Genomic DNA, 18,845 nt, shown 5'->3' on the forward strand with positions numbered 1-18,845 from the left:
CACAAGGTAGTGATAAATTTTTATGTAATTTTATAGAATGTTACAATAAAAAAATGTTAAATTAATTTTTTTAATCTAAAGTAGAACGGTTTTTAGTAAAGTTAAGTTTTTGTTATCTCTTTGTTAAAAAATTTTATAAAAAAAATTATCTAACATGTGATTTTGTGTAACTGGGTCAAACAAAACTGTTACTTAAATACTGATGTCTTCATATTTTTGAAAACCTTTTTTTTTAAATGACTTTTGAGCTATTCAAAGTAAGAGCTTTTGTCGTTTATTAAAAATATTTTACGTTAATAATAATTAATATCTTTAAGTTTAGTGTGAAATTGGTTTTAAATTGTGTTGAACTTTATTAATTACTTATGTTTTATCTAAAAAATATTTATCAACCGTCAAAAATTGTTTAAAACATTACATCCTGACTTCATAGTTATCTTCTACAAATTTTGAACAATTTTAATAGTAAAAAATTGAATGTTACTATTTGTAGAACGTTTTATTTTTCATACATTGTTAACATTTTGTTCACACAGGTTACAGTATATCAACTCTAAATATGTTATCATTTCTAAAATTTTAGATTTACATTATTTTTTATTGATTTTTGGCTTATGTTATTATTTTTTACATAAACTCATGCAAACTCTATGTAATATGATATAATATAACTGGCTAGTTTTTTGCCACTCAGACTTGCTTTTATACCTCATAGAGTAGCACCTCTGTAAATAAATTTTAGCTCAAAAAATATAAAAGATGGATATTTAGTAAAATTTTAAATTTTTAAGTAAACTGACAATAAAAAGATTGCAATACATAGGTTTGTATTAGAAATTTTTTATAAAAATAACTAATTTAAAAATAAAATAAATAGAGATATTTATAATTTATAAAAACTAATTTATAGTTTATACTTGAGGCTTTCATTTCAGCCAATGTTATTTTTCATAAAAAGGGCAAATAGTAATTGATGGAGGGTAAGGGCATTTGTATTCAAAATTAAAATGTGTATAAAACATGAAGTATTTTTTTAAAGAATGCAAGAATGTTTATTAACTTTTCAAATATAACCATTCTGTAAAAAGTTTAAACAAGTTTATAAAACAAATCAGTTTTGATTGAAAAGTATTTAAAACAATAAACAAAACCCAGACAGTTACTAAATTTAACCCTGAACGGATTATCAAACTGCGTTCTGTAATAAAAAGGTTATTAAAACGACAAACTATGCAAAAACTGTAAAAAAATGAAGCTAGTAGATTAATGAAAAAAATTGTAGGAAAACATATTGTGTAAATTTTAAAAACTGTATTATGGTTAATTAGATTAGGTTGGTGTACAAAACTAAAAATTATTTAAACATATTTGTTTGGGAATTTAAAAAAATCATATTAAAGGCAAAATATGTTGTTTACAAACGAAATTGAAATGGTCAACCATAGAGTTCTATTACTATGCAACCAGTATAAAATAGCTTTAAATTAAAAAGACTTATTTCAAAAATTAGAGTGGTATATTAAACATATGACTTTGGTTGAAATTAATGTAGAGAAAGTTTAAGAAATACCGTATAAGTTATCTATAATAAAACAAAATAAAGAGTGAAATTTATCTAGTATTTATCTATTTACCTTATAAAATAAATATAGAAAATTAACATATTTATACTAGGGGCGTAGGGTGCTTATTTTTTCGGCCACATTTGAATATTCTCCTTAAAAAAATTTGTATTTAGGAAATATCAAAAAAAAACCTGTGCAAAATTTTAGATGATTTGAAGAAACTTTTACCTCAGCTAAATCAATTTTAAGAAAACACAAAAAATGACCCCTCAGTTGTAAATTTTAACATAACATATCACAAAAAAAACTATAACTTTTTTTTCATAAGTAGGTCTATGTTAAGTAGGCATTTTGAAAAGCTTGAAAGTCAAGTATTTCTTCTGAACATACTTTTATTAATTTTTTAGACAACTATGACGTCATAAGAGAGAAATCTAAAAAATCAAATTAAGGCTTCAAAATTCGGTTTGTTTAAAATATGATTTTCAACTTGTACAAAAAAAAGCTTTTTAAGTCACTTTAGCATTTTATTTTGTATAAAGTTTCTAAACAATTACAGTAAATGAATTTATTTTTCATTATAAACGAGTAAAACTATAAATAAATATTTCAATAAATAAAACGGCTTAATTATTTGCTTTTACTTCGTAAGTCGCTTCTTTCTTTTCTACCTACTAATTGTAAATTAGATTGATATGTTTTTTTTATGAGGAATCATGAAAGTCTTAAGATAACTTGAGTGCTCTCTCTGCACAGTCGTTCACAACATGCATGTTTATAACTAAATCCTTTGCTGTTTTGTATTCAACATCCTCAGACTATTCTTGTGCAGGTTTTCGAAGAAAATCACCCTAGCACAGAATAGCTTGAAAAAAAAACATGATAAAGGTTTCAAAAACTTTACTAATGATTCTACTTCTTTAATTATCTTTGGCTTTTCCGGAAATACTGGTTTCTCAAGAATTGAAGGTATGGAGGAATCTGAAAACTCACGTTGAAGAATAACAATTTTTGTAGCAATATCTGCTTTCTGTGTAGTCGTTAATTTATTACTAAACGAACACAAAGGATTGAGTTCTCCGGACAGATATCAAAAAATTTGTCGTTCTATTCTACATTTAAATCGGAAAGAAGTGAAAACACCCACTAAAGTGAGCAACAAGATTCAGTTGATCAGGAAATTGAGACAGAAGTTAAGGTTTTTATGCAGAAGAAAATTTATCTGCTGAAAAAGTTAAAGAAGCTGAAGTCTTGTCTTACAAGGAACTCAAACAAGAAAAAATACACACATCTTGCCAGGTTTGCAAGAAGGTATCTTTCGGCACCACCACCATCTTCTGTTTAGTCTGAAAGGTTATTTTTAGAAGCTGGTAACTTATACTAACAAAAACAAAATCGATTGCTTCCAATAACCGGCGAAATTTTCACTCATTTATTTCCTCATCACAACTTGAAAAAACAAGAATAGGTTTCTTTGTAGGTTAATGGCCTTGATATGAGTGAATTTTATTTACTAAATTACTTACTTTTGTATATGTAAACAGTTGCTTAAGAAATTATTGTAAGTACAAGTATAATGTAAAGCTTGTCATAAAAAAAAGCTCGTTATTTTTTTAAAGCATTGTAACATTTAATTTAATTTTCTTTTACGTCGTACAAGTACAACATTCAAAATTAGTCGTATAAGTAGCTTAAAATTTAACATTTAAACTGAGGTTTTGTATAGGTAGATTTTTTGTTTTTTTACAATGTTCTTTTTCCTGGTGTTCAAATAAAACATTTAGAAAATAACATTGTGTTTTTTTTTAACAAAATAGTTGTATTAAAAGTTTTTAGTAACTCATGGTATTATAGTATTTGAATTTTATAAGTTTGTTCTTAATTGAAACTACATAAAAATTTTAACATTTAGGATCTGAAACCGGCCGGATCTTAAATTTAAAAATAGATCCGGCCGGATCTTAATAAGTGGATCCGGTAGATCAAAGTTTCATAATTTTTTATTTTAATAAGTATATATGGTTTTAATTTTTCTTTCGTTTCATTAGAACACTAGCTCTCAAACCATGAGGAGATATTGCCCCTCTTTGGGCAATCATTAATTTTGCAAGGAAAATTGTTTATGTATCAATGATTTCTGTTCAAAAGTGGATAATATCTTCCTTTTTTTGATAAAACTAGTTTCAACAGTGTAGATTTAAATGTTGGTTTATCAGTTGTTTGAAAATAATGAATTTTCTAAGTTAGTTGATACTTTTGTTAATAAGTTATTCAAAAGTTGATACTTTTGTTTCTGTTTGACCTTGATTTATTACCTGTCTATATTCTTTTTTCAAATAGTTATGTGTATAATATGTATATAGGTACTCTTTTTAGTTAATATAGTGCCAAATCTTGATAGAAAGTAAGATGTAAAAAAGTTTTTTTTTATCTATCTAAAGCAGGTGATAAAAATATTTTTCAACAGTATCTATAAAACAATGTATTTATTTTTGTTTTAATTATCGTATCAGAAAATTTAAACGTAACTTAAGCATATAAACTCTATAGCTAGAAAAATTACAATTTATATTTCAAATTGTATAAGTTAGTAAAGCTTAAATGAGTTTTTTGCAACTAATGAAGTTAAACCTTTGTTTTTTTAACTATTTTGTTCTTTTTAGTAAACTTGACGAACAGATCAATAGTTATTAACATTTGTATTATTAGTGTTAACCTATTTTTATGTATTTGCAGATTTTGTAATGATTGGAAAGCACCAAGAAACAAATAGTAACAAAAAAAAAAGTAAATATAAAAAGCTTACTTTTATCCAAGCAGAAAGTAACGTGAATAATATGCAACAAAACTCAAAAAAACAATTAAATTCAAAATCGAAAATGGGTTTTGGTTTTTCTGATGTTAGTTTGTACGTTAATGTTTATATTTTATATTAGTAAACAATTTCTTTGTGAGTATACTGTTGTGTTTGTAAATTAGCATTTAATAATGACGGATTTATGGAGTGTTATATTTTCGTTGGAGAAAAGTACAATATTTATTTCAAAATAACTCTCGCTTTAAAAAATCTTAAGTGTCTTTTTGTAATTAAGAATAGCTTTAAATACTGTTTCGCCACAGTAAAACTTTTCTTCTAAGTCTATCAGTTAAAAAAACAGCAATGTTTACAAGTATTTGTTAAATGTCTATTTCTTTAAAATTTTATTTTGAAGAGGTTTTTTATATGTTTATAATACATTTTATTCTATTACGCGATTGCTATAACTTTTTTAACAAGTCCTGGCTGCAGTGTTTATTTTTTGGTCAAGCTGACTATAAATGCTGACAAAACCTAATCTAGATGAAATTATAAATGATAATTAAAGTTTTAATACAGAACTAAAAAAGGTATAATATGAGCTTATGGGATACAAACTTAAACTAAACTTTAATAAAACCAGAAGCATGATTCTACATCAATCAAAAAATAGTTTTTGGAAAAACATAGATCTTATGTAAATATAGTTAAAACATTTATAACAAACACAAATAGCTATAAGTTTTTGGTAATAATTATAGACAGAAATTTAAAATGGTCAAAAAAAATTAGGTGGTTTGCATAAAACAAGACACTTTTTAAATGAAAAAGCATTATATTTGATGTTTAATTCTTTGCTTATGAGCAATGTTAGATATGGCTTGTTGTGGTGGGGAAGAGCAAATAAAAAAATGTATAAATGATATCAATGTTCTTATAAAGAGAGCACTTAGATGCATACAATATTAGAAATATGATGATAGTGTAAGAGAATTAAAAACCTAGAAAAATATATAAGACGTTGAAATTCTGTATCTATATAAATTAGGTCTGTTTATGATAAAGTTTAACAATAATTTTTTACCAACTAACTTTAAAAATTACTTTAAAAGTGTAAAAAATGTCCATAATTATCATACGAGGTCTTAAGAAGCATTTTTTCCTACCTAGATTCAAAAGCAAAATAGGTCATAAATCGGTATCCTACCAAGGTAGTAAGTTATGGCTGAAGCTACCATTATGTTTAAAAAATATAATTCATTTTGGGAAGTTCCAGGTGAACTTAAAAATTATCTATTAAATAGTGGTTATCAAGGTCATTAGTGGTTATTGCTACTCGTCTATTTACTTTTGTTTAAAGAGTTAATAATATTTGTCATTTAATACCCAACATTTATTTATTTTTTTGTTCAAAAGTTGGTTTGTTTGGTTGCAATAAAAGTGGTTTAGTCTAGATTGCAGCATTTTTATCTGATTATTGTTTAGATTATTTCTTAAGATAATTGTTTTGAATTAAATTCAGAATCATTACAAACTATTTTTCTTTTTAGCATGCCAACGTGAAAGAAATTGTTATAGATTTATTACTTTAACAGAAATTTAAGTATTTATTTAGTGAGCTGAGATAACTTTTTCAAGCAAACTTTTGTTAAAAAATCTCTTTTTCTAAGGAAAAAAAAATATCTTTGTTATGTTTACAAATATTGTTTGCTTTCTATTATTACAATTTTAGACTTAGACAAGTATTCAAAATTTAGAAAAGAATATTTTGAAAAAGAAGGAAATTTGTTGTTGTTATTATTATTTTTCATTATTATTTTTTCTAATTATGTGCATTAATGTTACAGTAATTATCTTCATATTTATTTATAAAAGTTAAGTTCAGTTGCGGTAAAATTCTTTAAAAATTATCCAATAGTTATTTATATATTTAAATGTAAAACTATTTTTATTGTTCAAGTAAAATTATTAAATAAAAAAGAAAAATTACTCTTTTAGTACAAAATACTGATAAAATTTTACGTAAATATATTTCAGTGTACTACATTTTTACCTTCTTTAAAGAAGTTGTAATTTATCATTCAAGTATTCACATGTTTGCTATTAGTATTGTTAATCACCTTTTATATATTAATTTAAAGTTATTAAATAACTTTTAGTTCTTGTGTTATTAGAAGAGTTTTTAAGTACATTTTTAAACACAAAGTTTAGTTAATTTTCGTTAAGTTTTTTTCTCTTTCATTTCGTTTAATTGATTGATTCATTTTTATTACTAAAAATTTAAATATTTAGATGATATAAAAATTATGTATAATAGCTCGTAGAAATTTTATAAGCATGTGGTGTACGACTCGATATCCGAAAGATTCCTTTGTACGCCAGGTTCTTACACCAAACTTTTTCATCGCTTTTTTTATTGTTCAATAAACATTAGTATTCATTTTTATTACTTAAACACAAATACCAGTAAATTTTATAATTTAGATTACCAATCTAGCCATATTTTAGTTACAGCTATTAGTTCAAGCTAATTTGAAAAAGCTTTCATTACTTATGGTAACGAATTTATACATAAAACAGTTTGAAAGTGGCAACTTTGTTAGTTATTTCCTAATGATAATTTATTTTTATTTCTTAAAAAAAATTAATCAAGCCATTATCATTTAGTTATACCTTGTTGCTTATTGGTAGAAATTGTTGCTTATTAATATAATATAGTTTGGTAATTACAACAAAAGTTATAACATTTTACAGGTTGTAAACAAAAGTTTTAAAGAACTGGTAAAAGGAAAGTCCCCAAAGCAAGATTTTCAAACACAAACTGATTCTTTGTTAAAACAACGTCAAGTATTGACAAAAAGGTCTAGTTACATCTTAGAAGAACAATCTAGTCATAATGATTTAAACCATCATTTGTTTAAAGGGTCGAATGTTAGCTCAAATGTATCAGAAAGTTTGTTACACTTTGTATTAACTTTTTATCTTATATTTAACTATTTAACGAATAAACCAGTAATTTAAAAACTGGACAGTAAACATATAACTTTTAAGAAGAATTAAGAGTTAATATTTATTACAAATATGCATGTAAACAAAATATGCATGTAATACAATTTTGTATTAGAAATTTTAAGTTTTTTTTTGTTTTTTATATTACTTGTACTTAATTCATATAAAACAAAAACTTAACCAATGATCATACTTAAATATGCTACTAATATTTCAAGCCAATATATTACACAAAATTAATATTCTATTTAATATATTACTTGCCACATAAAGTCTTTATTAAATTTATTCTTATTTAAAAGTTTAGAAAAGTAGTATTTTTATTGAGCAAATTTTTGTTAGCAATTACTAATACAACCGATAATTTGTAAATAAAGCTCATGATAGTGTAGATAGTTTCAAACACGAAACAACCGAAAAAAAGAATATAAATAATCAGTTGTATCGCAGAACAAGTTTTGCTTATTTTTTGACAACCTGTAGTTAACTAATTTTTGTAAAAATCAAAATCTAGTTTAAGTTTTTGTACGTAAAAGGTTATCACTGCGTTTTTACTCGCTACATGAAACCCTCGACTACAATGTTATTTGATCAATTATTATTAAAACTTTATTTAAGTAAAAAGACTGTAATCTAAATTATTGAATTTTCTTTAACAAATAGGTAGTCTAGTCTAGTAGAGTAGTTTATTGATTTTCATAGCTCCTTTGAAGCGTGTTAACCCATTAACACACAGAAGCATGTGTTGGTGTAATAAAGAAATAATACTGTTTTATTTGTTATTATTATTGTTCTTTTACTAAATATTTAGAACTTGATTTCCTAATTTCATGATAAATTAGTAGCTTAATGCTCATCTGCTTTTAATGCTAATAGATTAACCAAAAGTATGTAAAGCATTATTTGAAAATTGTACTTTTTAAAAATGTTCAAGTAAAATGATTAAGGGCATAGGGGGTTTTTTGACCGGCTATATCTCAAAAATTATTTTGCATTTTTAAAATTTGTAAAAAGCATCTTGTAGTTTAGTAAAAACTATATAAAATAAGATCAAATTTCAAAAAAAAAGGTGTTAACCCTCCTATGCCCTTCAACGGTTATACGATGTTTTTATGTAACCAATAATGAAAAAATAATAGAAATAAAGAGTTTGTTTAAAGGTAAATAATTAATTTGGCTACAATTAAGGCCATAGGGGGGGGTCCGACTTTTTTTTTTACAAAAAATAACTTTGGCTTTTATATAAAAGCTTTAAATACAAACTACAAGCCTGTTTTTATAGAATTCAAAAATATAATTTAACTTTTGAGATATTTTATTTTTTGTAAAAAGTTTCCGATACAAACGTATGGACCGCAAATTTTTTAGGGTCAATTTTCTCGGAAATTTAAAAATTCACTAAAAACCTATCTCCTCCTTCATTTTTTGACCTAGAGACTTCAAATTTTCAGGAAATGTTCCTTTTAATATTTTGAAGAATCTGAATGTTGGAATTTTTGAAATTTTGAAAAATAAAAATTTTATCCACAAAACCTAAAAAAAAGGGTAGTTTTTTGACAATAATTTTTTTTTACTCAAAATTAAAAAAAATCCTACAATAGATCTCTTTAAAGTTTAATGATACACATTCTGTAAAAATTTGAGAAAGATTACTCAAAAAATAAAGGAGGAGATAGATTTTTAGTGAAATAGTCTTTTTTTGCATTTTTAGTTTTCGCCTTCCATAAGGAACCTATTGAACGCCCTTTCTTTGATCGCTTATATCTCAAAAGTTACTTTGAGTTTTTTTAAGCGGTTAAAAGTGTCTGATAGCTCAGATTAAATTCTGCAAAATAAGATCAAGTTGTAAAAAACAAAGTGGACCCCCCCTATGGCCTTAATGCTTATTAGCTTTAGATGAAGATTGTACTAGATATTACTTTGAATTTAAATCTATCTGACAAAGATAAACATGTGTAATAACATTATTAAATCTTCTTCTTGAATTTATTTCTAAGTATTCTATATTTCCTCGAGGTAAAAGTAAATTTTTTTTTCTATATCTGTTTTTGAAGTATAATTTCAACTACTACTTCGTAAAGCCTTTATTTGTTATCGGGGAGATATTGTAAACAAATAAATTTGCTTCAAATCATATAATAGATTACTCTAATGTTACCTTTGATAATAAGTTAAGGTGCAAAATTTGAATTTTTTAAGTTTATTACGTTTTATAAATTGATTCCTATAGTTTGTTGGATGCTAACAGTAGTAAAAAATATCAGATAATATTTTTGTAAGCTATAAACAATTTATATAAAACATAAAATTCTTTGTTTAAATCTTAGTAACAGTTAATTTAGGGATGTTACGTGGTACTTAGTATCTTTTAGCAGGAAAAGTTATAATTAATATCTTTTCTATATCCGTTATAATTAGATATGCTTGATAAAAAAACATGAAGTTTTTAATTTTAAAATATATGGTTTTTAACATTTGATTTAAGATTTTACCTAAGTTTCAAAAATTAAATATGTTATGACAATTAATTGTAAAATTCATTTATCTGTATGAAATAATATGGTTTTTAGAGGTTGAAATAAATACAAAAGCTTACACATTTTATTTAAAGTTAAAATTTGTATATAAATCAGACATAAATGTTATTTGATTAAGGATTGCTATGAAAGTTTATAGCCAGTAATAAAAAATGTATGAAACTTAATTTAGCATCTATTCTACATTTTTTATAAAAACTTTTGTTTCAACGTTTAAAACTTTATAAATGTATTGAATAAAATACTTTTAGTTCATACAAATTTATTTGTTCTTTATCATTTCATATATAAGCTATTTTTATGCCGGCTAAGTTTTAATAAAAAGTTATTAGCATAACTTTCAAATGCTCGTATCAAGTTTAACAAAAAAACTATTAAAAAAAAAATTTAGTAACAAAAATACTGGAGCTGTTCATATCTATCTATCTTGCAGCCATTTCAATCTCTTACATTTCTAATATAATCATTTTAAATTCTTTTTTTTTCTTGCTCGTTTCCAACTTGATTTTTTGTAATTTGGTAAGTTTTTAACTTGATCTAGTTCTGTATTTTTTAACCTAATGTGTTTTTTTTTTCTTACTTTGTATATTTATTAGTTTTTAGCTTGTTGACTAAGCCAAGATTTTTGATTATATAATTCAAATAATTATATAAATTGAATTGTGTTTTTTTTGATATGGGTTATGTTAAATTCAAATTTTGTTTTATATAAGTCCTAATTTAGTTTTTTTAGTTGTTAAACAGTTAAATTTTCACTTAGAGACAAATGCATGAAACAATAAAGTTAGAATTTAAATAGCCAGAAACATGCCAAGTTAAAAATAGTTTAGTTAGAAACGTAAAAATTTAAAATGATCAAGTAAAAAAGGTTCAAATTTGAAACAAATGAGAATTTAAAAGAAATAAATTGAAAGTTGAAATTAAAAAAATAGTAAAGAAAATCAGCTAACTGTTGTTGGTAAAAACAGACTGATTTAGACAAAATATGTGTGTATTGTTATTTATATCTTTAACATAACTAAAGAATAAACACATTTTAGCTTCAATGGATGTGGATAAAAGAAAGGTAAGTTCAAGTTTTTCTTCACTAAATTTCAAATGTCTTTATAAAAAGAATGTGCACAATGTATTCAGGGTTCCCACTTCCCTATAGTTCCCTATAAATTTGCAATATTCTGAAAAATCCCTATAAATCGACTTTTAAAATTGAATCGTCAACCATAAAAAAAGCACCGCGTAAAAAAAGGTTTAGTTATTTTTTTAATCTAAATCTTTGCAATCTCCGTACAATACTATGACTCATAGCGCCAACTAGCGGATAAAAATTTTCATAGTTTATATTAAGTACAATTTATCTAAAGTTTGCTAATTTATTTGAAATTAGAGCTCGAAAATCCTCGAACTTTCGTAAATTTAATTAAGACTAAGCTTTTAAACAGTTAATGACATAATATATATTTTATGTACCGTAAAAACATGTTCGTAACGTTTAAAACTCATAGTTTTTCCCTATTATTTTTTTTTTTTGAAATTTAAGTTGGGATCCTGTATATTTTAAGTTGATTAATTTTGGGATAATTAAGAAACACTTGAATTTTAGTTTACACCTAAATCATGTCAGTTATTAGTTAATAAAATAAATAAAGAAAAATGAATCATTTTGTCATGTATTTATTTTGTATAAATAGAAAATTTCAAATAATAAACACAGTCTGACGACCACATAAAAGCTTTATATCTTAAGTGTAAAAAATATGTAATATGTTTTTTGTTTTTTTGCAAAAAGTACAAAGTATATATATTTTTTTATTATTTTTCAAATAACTTTCAATTAACCAATAATAAAATAACGTAATCGGTTATTGGTTTTTTAATTTTGCTTTCAGTTACGATGTAAACTTTACCTAATTTAGTTCAAAGACATAGTTTTTTTTTAATTTAAGTTGACAGGAAAAATATTTTATGTTTTGGTAAATTAAATTTTTAAATAAGTTATATAAAAGTTTAAAATTTGTTTAACTCATTTATAGGAAGTTACTACGTCTAGTTCGAAAAAAAAACTTAATGACTTTATTGGAAAGTTCAAAAAAAGATGTTAGTTTAATATTTAAAAACTAAATAGCATTCGTTTCTATTAGTTTAATATTATATTAAAATACATAAAAACATATAACTTTTATTCTTATCACTTTGAACCCGAAAATTTTTAGTCGAGTTATTTTATCGCTAGTGACCGAATTTGTACTTATTATTTATGGGTAGGTGTCAAATTTGGACGAGCGGACTAAATTGCACGACGGTACTTTTGCACGAAAACAATTTTTCACGAGGGGAAAGTTTTGCACGGGCTGAATTTTTTTTAATTAATATAGTTTTTTTATTTCACTATCACTATTACCCTCGGTCGGTAACTTTTTTTTATTAATTATTTTATTTGAATTTTATTATTTTACTAAAACTGTTAACCCTTACCCTCGGTCAGTAGCTTTTTTTTTAACTTTTCTTGTTTTTTTAATAATATTTTTTATTGGTTATTTTATTATTTTTACCATCACTGTTACCCCTAACCCTTACCCTCGGTCAGTAACTTTTGTTTTTTTATTAACTTATCTTTTACTTTTTTTTATGATTTTTTTTTTTTTTTTTCTGTTTTTTTTATTACTCTCGTGCAAAAGTGACCCTCCGTGCAAAATTGTCTTCGTGAAATTTTGTCCCATCGTGCAAATTTGTCTTCGTAAAAAATTGACCCTTCGTGCAATTTTGACCCGTTCCCATTATTTATATTATTTAAAACTTGAAACAAATGTGCAATATAAATTTATTAATTTTACTAATTCTATTTAACAGAACACAATTTATTAGCTGTCAAGCGTGGTTTTGTCTTAGTAGGTCATATCTTAGTAGTTAGACTGATACATCTAAGTACACTTATAAATCCTAGATTTTTAAAAAGTTTTGTTTTGGTAACTATTTTTGTTAAAAAGTTTATATATAAATTACTAATTTTGAAAGTTTAAAAAGTTTGTTTATAAATTTCTTTTAGCACTCAACAGAATGAAGTTGCTATAAACTGACATTAGTGTAGTGTAGTATAAATTTGTTTAAGCATAAAACTTTTCTGAAAGTTGAGGTAAAACTGTTTACGTCATAAAGAATTAATTGTAAATAGTCTGTGTAAAGGTTTAATTTTTGGATTAAGTAGTTGCATACTGTTTTAAATTAATTGTATCTTTAAAATAGAATTAGTAGAATTAAAATTATCAAAAATTTACTTAAAACGGAAAAAAAAATAAAACACTATAAAAATCGAAAACAGTAAGTGTGTCCGCTCGGAAGGCCTGGTAGCACCGGCGGAACAGGTACTGCCTCAGAGTTACTTCTAATGGTTGCAAGGCTCTGGCTAGTATCTTTTTCTTGACTACGTGTAGTTAAGTGTCTCTCACTCGTAGCTAATAACATATATCAAATATAATTATAAATACAATATGAATATCAGATTGAAAACTAATATGAATATCAGTCTGAACATTAATAACAATAACTTAACTACACCAATTATTTTAAATAAAACTTAATATTAATTAACAACTACAGAAAATTAAACCTTAAATATCTCTAAAATAGTACTATAAATTACTAATAAATTATACACAACTATGAAATTACTAAATGGCCCAACTTAAATAAATACAGAAAACTTAAACTTTAAATATCACTAAAATAGTACTAAAAATCACTATTAAATTATATACAACTCTAAACATACTAAGTTTATTATCAAAGAAATTAACTATAAGGTTGTAAAGAATAAAATAATACGATGTAAGGAGAGAACGTTTAAAAACTAAGAGTTGCTTTTCTATTAAATATTCCTTCTTGCAGATAAAGATAATTTTAATTTTGCAAAATACAATCACTCCAAATCTCTAACTCAACAACTACCCAACTGAAGACTTATTTTGGCGCTCACAAAGTTTTATGACTATTTTGTCCTTTTGGGAAAAATAGCTTAACGTTACAAGAGCACTAAAATGCCCACTATTTATATAAGCTATTCAGTAAACATCTTGTAGTTCTCAGCACAATAAAGATTGTTGAGAAGGTTTTCGTGGATAGATTATTGTTCAGCTTTAAAATTTACGTCGCCATTAAGAATAATGTTTTAGCTTTTTCGTTACATGCTGCTCTCGTATGACATAGAAACGTTAAGATGTACAACTCACGTAGTCATTGCCACGATGATAACTAAAAACGTATACTACTTAACTTAATTCGTGAGCAGGTGTGGCTTCTTTCTTTACTCTGTTAAGTGGACGGTAGGTTAACGAAACGCTATTAAGGCTCGATTTAATAGCTAGTCTAGAAGCTTGCCTAGCCAACCTGTTTGAGTTTTTACCAATGAAAGTAAGGCAGAGGTAGACTGGGTAAGGATAGTGGACCGAATGAGGGTAAGCGAATCATATTTGATCTGAGTTGACTTAGTTGTTGTAATGATATCTGCACATACCGCTCTGAAGAGAGTATAAAAAACGCGAAAACGGTATAAAAATCACCGCGAGAGAGATCAAGCGTGGTAGTTGAGTCGTGGTAGCCGTAGCGTGGTTGCTTTAGCGTTAATATTAGTTAGCATTAACTTGTTTTCTCGTAGGGTATGCGTATGTGTTTATTTTTCGAGCACTACTTTCGATTATGTTTAAGACGTACTTTTGAGTCGTTTACTAAGCATTATTTTGTTATTGGGCATTGGTTCATATTCTTGCTAATCTTCTTAATTTTCAATTAGCGAGTCGCTTAGTTTCTTTTCTAAGATCGTAGATTTTTACATACATTGTACAATAAACATTGAGTGTTAATTCATATTTGTTTACTTACTAGAATTTAACCTAGTTAAGCGTAACTTGTATATCTAGCACTAAATTAAAGGCTAGGTTATGTTAGACTTTTTGTAGAATACGTTTAATTGTAACACACACTCACTAACACGATTAGTAACACTAATCACCTATATTTGAGTATGAGCACTAGCAGCAAGAAATCCATACCTGTGTCAGTATACGACCGCTTAAGGTTAGTTACTGATGCTAAAGATGGTGTGGACGCTGGTTACCACATACCAACTATAAACCCTGAGCCAATTAATTTAAGAGAAGATATTGTAAGAGGTGAGGGTTATAGTTGTCTTTCTGATGACTGTTTTGGGATAACCTGATGAAAGAAAAAAATTATGTATACTTGTATTATCTAAGCATTCAGCCGTGCAGATCTTAATGGCTCTATTTGTTAAGAATTGAATGATATTCATACTTTGTTTGATTAGACAAAAAGAATTCTAAGATATGTTACTGCACATTACTAATTAGTACGATGATAATGTTACATTTGTTTGTATCTCGTTGTTTTTTAATAATGTTTACAAAGTTGTAACAATATAAATAAATTTTGTACTCATACTGTTGTATTTTATTTAATTCTTATCAAGTTAAATTAATGAAGAGAAGTTTTTTTGAACCGTGTAAATATTTATATTCAAAATGTGGCTAGGCAAACAAAAAGGATGGAAGACATTTTTGTATTAACGAATCTAAATAGTATACATTTTTGGTTTATAAAAGTAAAGCTAAAATGAATTTTTAAAATACTACAAAAAAAAAAAAGATCTGTTATAAATCTTTTGTGTTAACAGTTTTTTGTTTTATTCAAAACAAGTTTAATAATACAGCTGATGAGGAAAGTTTAGCTTTGGTAAGTTTTGTTTTTAAATAGAATAGTTTAATTCGAAACTGAGTTTTAAATATATCGATTTGTTGAATAAATTTTTTTGATATTTGATAAAGATAATTTTTTAAAGCTTATGTTAATATAAACCAGTGGTCGGCACGGTGTACACTGGTGCACACTAGTGTACATGAAATTTCTTTTAGGGTGAACAAGACTTTAGGGGTACATTAAGCTTATTATGGGATACATGAATTTTTTAAAAATATTTTTGCATTTAAGACATATTCAACCTTGATATCTAATTGACCATTTTGTTGTCAATAAAACGACCATTTACGTACTCTCCTAGTTCTATTCTGTTACATTATGTAAAAATTCTAGTTAGTATTTTAGACCTGGGTAAAGCAAATAAAATATTTTTGTAAAAATTAGATCATCGATATTAAAAGTTTATTGAATTGGATAGGGTAAACTGGTAAATTTAAAGTTAGCGTGTAAAAATTAACTGGGTGTTACCTAATTATTTGTAAAAAAACGATTATATGTGTTGACATATATCTAACACTAGCGGCGCTAAAGAATAAAAATTGGGGTGCACAGAATTTTAATTTTATGATTTAGGGTTCACGGATTCGAAGTAGCGTGCCGACTACTGATATAAACTACACATAGTAGTAAAAATAATAATTATATATCTTGATAGTTAGTAGAATATTTTTAAAATTGCAATGTTAAGGCTATAGGGGGGTCCAACACTTTTTTTTACAAAAAATAACTTTGGCTTTTATATGAAAGCTTTAAGTACAAACTACAAGCCAGTTTATATAGAATTCATATCATTTAACTATTGAGATATTTTATATTTTGTAAAAAGTTTCTGATACAAACGTATGGACCGCAAATTTTTTGGGGTCAATTTTCTCGGAAATTTTAAAAATCACTAAAAATCTATCTCCTTCATTTTTTAAGCAATCTTATTCAAATTTTCAGGAAATGGTCCTTATATTATAAGAAAAAAATTTTACTTATGAATTTAAATAATTTAAAAAAATAAAAATTTAATGACTAAAAAAAAAGTTTTACTTAAATTTTTTTGAAGTCCAAAGTAACGTTTTTTTATTGTTGTTGTAGAAAGATTAGACTGCAAAAGTTTGAAGAAGATTGCTTGAAAAATGTAGGAGGAGATAGATTTCAAATAAAGTTTTTTTTTTGTTGCTGTTTTAGTTTTCCCTTCCCATAGGGAACCTATTATGCGGCCCGACTTTGACTGGTCATATCTTAAAATATAGTTCGAATTTCTTAAAACGATAAAAAGCATCTATGAAAAAAACTTAAAAATATGACTTACCACTTCCCTATGGCCTTAAACCTTGGTAAGAAATACTTGAACTTTAAAAGTTTATGAAAATATTTAATATATTTAAAGGGGAAAAATGAGAAAGAAAGTTAGTTGTGTTGTATTTTTTATTGTAAATTAAGTCTTACAATCAAAATATTATTTTAAAAAACTTGTTTTTATTAAAACTCTTACTTAATAGCTATTCAATTATTGTACCAAGAGCTGTGGTTATTGGTTTTGTAGAATTTTGTTGCTTTTGTAAAAGTTATTGTTCAAAAAAATGTGTAGATAACTATATGCGACTACCGTTTTAGATATTTTACACCTTAAATTATTTAAAAGCTTAGGTTGTGCTTTAACATTATTATCCATACAATTAGGTAAGATATATCTACGTAATTTACTGTTTTATACCTTTTTTTATTAGGTTGTAATTTTAGTTTAACTGTAAATTTTATAAAAACATTGCAGCAAGAGTACTACAAATGCACAATGAACATACGGTAGTAAGTTTTAAAAGAGTTTATTTTATTGGAAATATATTAATTTAAGTTTTTAATGCAAAATAAATTTTTTAAATGTTTAGTTTGATTTAATGCAAAATAATATTTTAATATCAATTTTGTATTATAAAAAAAAATTAATAAATTTTACATAATTTGATTTTACAATTCTTATTTTTTCAGTCTGAAATGTTACTAGCAAGTAAGTTGAGTTTTCTTTATTATTGCAGGGTTGCCACACACTCAGGGAGTTCAGAAAAACTCAGGGCAGTTTTAGTATTTAAAAAAAAATCAGGAAAATTTTGAGATTTTTAAAAAAATTTCGGGAAATTTTTTTCTAGATCTAGAATGAAAATTAGTTAATTTTTATTTATTTTTTCAATATTTCGTTCAAAAAAATTATTTTTATTTGTAATTTTAATATTTCGTTCAAAAAAGTTATTTTTATTTATTTATTCAATATTTCGTTGAAAAAAATATTTTTATTTATTTTCAAGTGCTTATTTAGAAATTTTTTAACCTTACGGCTAGTTCTTCAATATTCTTAGATTTAACATTGTAATTTTTTAATAAATAATAAAAATTTTATAGAATTTAAAAAAAACTCAAGGAAGTTTAAGGTTACTCTGGGAAATTTCTGGTCACTCAGGGAAGATTTTTTGACTCAAAAAGTGGCAACTCATTTATTTTAATTGTTCCAAGGTGTTTGGTATGGGCAACGTACGACCTGCGAGCCAGATCCGGCTCACGAAGCAGGAATATCTGGCCCGCGACGTACTTTTTAGCTTGAAAATAACTTTACTTCAAGGTTTTTACTTTTGTTGTCAAAACAATGTTTTTTTTGTTTAAATTAGTTTAAACAAGATCCCCAGTTGATTAATAAAATCTTATTCAAATAGAATCAAATGAAAATAACTTGTTAAAATCAGCTAAAACTGAAATTTCATATAAAATTATTATGAAATTTTCTTTTAATTTTTATTCAGTACCAAGAATTTAGCGCTTATTATAACTATTTCGTTACAATTTTGCTTAAAAAATTTCTTTTAATAACATGAACCGCAAAACTTGTTTTAAATCAGTCAGACCTACGTAACACTTTTAATAGTAAATCTGGGTCGTTGAGTAGAAAAGTTGCCCATTACCCCTATTCTAAGGAATGCTTAATTTGTGAGCACATTTTAGTTAAGTATCTTTTTACTTTGTGTTTTTTAATACAGCTTTCATTAAAGTTCTAAAATGTGTTGTCTAAATTGTACAAGGTAGTTTTGAAAACTGTTAATGTTAAAGATTTTGTAAATAATTTAGTTATATACTAAATATTTGGGATTGTAGCTAAACAATTTCCATAAATTAAATAGGTCCTGTGTTTTTTAA

General features: G+C 25.4%; 1 long non-coding RNA gene across 1 annotated transcript; it reads left to right on the forward strand.

Annotated features, from left to right (window-relative positions):
- Nucleotides 1-7,288: 7,288 nt before the first annotated feature.
- LOC145832684 (uncharacterized) lies at nucleotides 7,289-17,740 on the forward strand. Its single transcript, XR_014369727.1, has 3 exons — nucleotides 7,289-7,315; nucleotides 17,437-17,471; nucleotides 17,652-17,740. It is a non-coding gene; the product is annotated as an uncharacterized LOC145832684 (long non-coding RNA).
- Nucleotides 17,741-18,845: the final 1,105 nt, after the last annotated feature.

The sequence above is a fragment of the Thalia democratica genome, chromosome 3, assembly GCF_965202585.1.
Source record: "Thalia democratica chromosome 3, ktThaDemo2.hap1.1, whole genome shotgun sequence".
In the NCBI taxonomy this organism is placed as follows: Eukaryota; Metazoa; Chordata; class Thaliacea; order Salpida; family Salpidae; genus Thalia; species Thalia democratica.